Genomic DNA, 5,000 nt, shown 5'->3' with positions numbered 1-5,000 from the left:
CAGGGCATTCCAAGGACAGGCCTAAGCAATCAAGATTGAATGTAATCGAATCGTCTGCTGTCATCATAGCTGTTATGTTGTGATTGTTAACCCCTGAAACCCCATTGTTTAATTAGGTCCGCATTTGATATACATAACAGACACAAACCGAACTACTTACCGTAGCCCTGTTGTTCTCGTTTGCCATTGTTGGGTTTAATTCTCGAGCAGTTTTCTTTGATGACTTGATTGACAGACTGCGCTCCGATAAGCCCGCTGTAGATTTGAATTCATTTAGTCTCAATAGCTTAGGCCTGTCCTTGGAATGCCCTGCTACTGCAGTTTGAATTTTTATGCCTTGATTTTCTGGTCTGTATTTCAATGGCTTTAAAAATTCAAAAACATTATGGCTGTGATTTGCCTCCATAAGACCTTCTGGGAAGAGACTGCAGAGAGCCTTGGCCGGAAACCAAAAACGGCAAGGGGCGAATATCGCTGGTTCCCTATCTCATTTCGGAGATATTCTAGAAGAAAGGAAACTGTAATGGTTTCAGGAGGGGATTTTAAATTAGAGTTTCTCAATTATGCACTTTCATATCCATGCTTTCAGCAACAAGATTAGTCGAAGCAAAGATGAAGCAAAATAAATTGTAACTCTTTGTTCTACCACATTTATGGTGCTCACCTGCCAAGAAACTGTTGATATTAATCTAAAGTCTGATTTGTGAAATTGACCTATATAAAACAAGGGGGGTGTCAGCGACTTATTATGAAGCCCGGGGCTTAATGTCCAAACAAGAAAGGGTAAGAAGAAGGTTAAAGGATGAACCAGACCTGGTTTCACATCGGGTCGACGGGCAGTTCAGACAAAGTCTGAAGGTGCATATGTGTACCAGAGATATTTCTAAACATCTTGCAGAGGATGTGGAGTACATATCACACCTGATCTCCATCCGACTCCATCCAACTCAATAAAATAACGACACCTTGAACATCAATATAGGAAGGTAAAAGACAGCAACGATTAAAGTGGCAGCAACATTAATAATTTGTCCTCTCTGTCCCTCGGTGTGAGACACACCAGTGTAGCTGGGCTTGCCGGGGGCGCTGTGTGGGTGGGGTTTTGGGAGTGTCTCTAATAAGATCCCTGTAAACAATGAGAGGGGTACAGCCTAGGCCAGCATTTTTTATAGGATGTGATTTTACAACATAATCAATCACTATCACATCATTTGAATCACTATCGATCAGCATTGTCTACAGTTATGTCCAGGTCCTTTTTGATGACTTGGTAGTTTAGACGACCAAGACTTTAATCCGGATGCAAAAAAAATCGTTTTTCGTAGAAACTAGATATTTCCCTTGTGGTATAAACTATCCTAGTGTGTGTGTGTGTGTGGTTTTTATGGTTCTTGGATGTTATGGTCTCTTTACGTCTCTCTCTCACCCCGTGCACTATTTGAGCTGTGAGTGGTTCTAGCCACACCGCTGACATGTTGGTCAAACACATGGCCAGAGGTCGACAGAGCACAGGCACGGCAGCACTAATGCCCGCTCATCCATCTCCCACTCTCCCACAAAGCGCCCTTAATTGGGAGAATATTTGCATACAGTCGCATATACCAACACATGGCTCCTGTCTCCTGTGCAGGCTAGCATCTGTTGCACCCTGTCAATTAGTCTCTTAAACACACACACACACACTCGTTCACATACACCCACACTCACGCACACCCACACGCGCACACACACACACACACACACACACACACACACACACACACACACACACACACACACACACACACGCACAGACACACACACACACATGCACACGTACACACCCAAACAGACACAAGTATCTACACACATGCAAACACATACAAACACACCTACTCTCACACACACACACAAACACACACACACACACACACACACACACACACACACACACACACGCACACATGTGCCCGCATATACAAACACATACACACAGACACATGCGCATAAATTAAACTAACAAACAAAACACACACACACGCCCACTCACACTTTAAGTGACAGCTCTTTTTCACTTATATGTGACCAGTGACAGCTCTCACCCACTTCAGCCATTGAGGCATTCCATTGTGCTCCATCAGATTTTGCATGGGAATGCGGCCCCAGAGTCCACCGTTTATTAAATCTTTTTATTGACATTGACAGCCATCTTGGACTACTTGTGTAAATGCTGCTTATAGACAGCCCTTTACTGACATGCAGGGGCACTCCTTTGGTTCCTTCTCTTCATTTGGCTTGTAATCTTTAATATGTAGTTGTTGTTTCTTATCCTTGGAGGATTCTTAAATTGCACCTTTATCAAGGAGCCCCCCTGCCCCCTCCTTCACCAGCCCTTCCTCCTCCTCCTCCACCAGCCCTTCCTCCTCCTCCTCCACCAGCCCTTCCTCCTCCTCCTCCACCCCCTCCTCCTCCCCTCCCCAGAAGCCACCCTTACGTGATCCTTCACTGTCGCTCTGCTTTTGCATATGCGCTCACATGTCCCCTTTGCGGGTCAAACCAATGTTAGGTCAGTAGCACAACACGGCCACCTCCTCCACCTCCCCCGCCTTCCCGCCCTCCCGCCCTCCCCCAAACCCCTCTCCCCCCCCCCACCCCTGCTCCCATGTCAGGAGAGGTGGCTGCAGTATCGACGGGTCTCCAGTGGGGAGACGTGTCTGACGTTAACGGTGAGGGTTCAGGCTGAATGTCAGCGGCGCCGTGGTACCTGCTACCGCCGGGCAAAGACAGCGGGGTGGGGAGGTTAGAGGGGGGTTACTGTCGCACAGAGTCTCTGTCACTGCACTGATGTGTGATGAGCAAAGAGCATATGTTCCATTGACCGTTCGGTGTACGGCCCTAGATTGGTTTTCCCTCTTGATTTCTCTCGATATAGATAATAATAAATAGGAGTATTCAAACAGTAAATATGTGTATTTTCCATTTGGCTTATTATGCCAGTTTAATCATGTTTGGGTTAGGGGGTTGCCGTCGAGCTATCCCGTGGATACAGTCTGTGTTATTCCCTCGGAGACTGTAACTGTCACTGTCGTCGCTGTGTGACGCAGTGACTGGAAATAACACGGCCCCCATGGGCAGGGCTGCCGTTTACCATCGCACAAAATAATTAAAAGTTAGGCCCTAAAGTCAAACGGGAGTGTATACCACAAGTGGCTTTCCGAAGCACAGATGGCTTCCATGAGGCGAGGAAGGGAGGCACAAAGGCTGTGATGACCTGAGGGACCATCGGCGTGCCATGTTTTCCCCTCATCAGCTTTAATGATTGGCTCCTCTGTGATTAACCGGGATTGGATGGCCAGCCCCCTGCTGAGACGCGATCAGGTCAGGAAGTGTAGGTTAAAGCGAGAGGACGGGGAACGGTGACGCATGCGCGCCGCTGGATTACTGATGGCTCCTGTTGACTTCGCCACAGGTCACGCTGTTGTGACAGATTGCAGGAAACTACCTGGCTGAGTTATGAGGTCAATACTAATCATAGTCATAAACATAATGATGATAATCATTATTATAATAATACTCATAATCATTATGACTGTAAGGATGATAATTATTACACAGAGTTGGTCCAAACGAAAAGCCTGTACAGTTGCAAGCAAATCTTAAACTCACAATCAAACTGTTTTAATCAAATGCCGTGACTGTTAATCAGCGGTGTCCGGCTGTCATACGACTTATCCCCCGCTGAAGATGTCAACCACAGCTGCTAACCTGCTGGCACTGGTTTGAGTGCACGTGCTCATCTGTGTGTGTGGCATAGGCTACCTATACAAATTGTGTTATTAAGCTGAAACTATGTCCCGTATAATTAAAGAGCCCTGTCCATCTGGTGACTACAGCTGCTCTCAGCCATTCTCCTTGCTTAGATACGGCGAAGGAGATGGGATGCACACGCACACACGCACACGAACCCACCCACACACACACACACACCGAATGAATACAATAACAATCCGAGTCATTGATTTATTCATGACTTTCCCCTTTAGAATGTGCCAATCAATGGAGCGCCTCAGTCAGCAATGTCAATACTGTCCGCCTGTTACGTCTTTTGTAAACTGCACTTTAATTTTGGTTTCCTTTTCAATCTATACAAACACCCGTTCATCAATCTCTATCATTAAGCACTGTTGATGTTGATATTTAGAATAGTGTTTGAATGACTTTTAATTCTTCTTCTTCTTCTTCTTCTTCTGTCTTCTTCTTCTCTCTTCTTCTTCTTCTTCTTATTAATATTATTGTAAAAGTGATCCTCCAGCGCTGATGATAATGGATGTAATGAAGGAAGGTGCTGTGGTCACCCTCAACAGCAGCTGGACCGATGTGAAGGTCAGAGATTCCTTCCTGATGGGGCCGTGAGCCAAGGTTAAACTGCAGCCAGGCGGCCGCCACCATTTGTACTCTTAACACACAATGGGTGGTGGAGTCAGTGGCTTTAAACCTGCTAGTATGAAGAGGCACGCACACAGACACACACTGACACACACACACACACACACACACATCTGTGCAAATACACGCACGCTTGCACGCACGCAGGCGCACACACCGCACACGCACAACACCCACACCCACATGGGCACACAGACACACACATACCCACGTGTGTGTGCACACACGCACACACACCCACACACACACACACTCTTTGATCAGTTGTCACCTTTGTTATCAGTGAAGCTGAAAGGGTGGCCTGTTAGTTCATTTAGCTTTTGTCCCGGTATCATTCTAGATGATTGCACCGAGCCATAGATTAAATGTCATCATTTAATGAAAGAGAGCAGCCTGATTACAGCATGTAATTGAAACGACCTGTAGGCTGTTCGTATCCATCCATCACCATTGACGTGCATTCGAGCATGCTTGCATGCATGCATGTGCGTGAGTGCGTGCCTCTCTAAGTGTGTGTGTATGTGTGTGTGTGTGTGTGTGTGTGTGTGTGTGTGTGTGTGTGTGTGTGTGTTTGT

Source organism: Pollachius pollachius, assembly GCF_949987615.1.
Source record: "Pollachius pollachius genome assembly, chromosome: 3".
Taxonomy (NCBI): Eukaryota; Metazoa; Chordata; class Actinopteri; order Gadiformes; family Gadidae; genus Pollachius; species Pollachius pollachius.
This window is presented reverse-complemented; position numbering follows the sequence as displayed.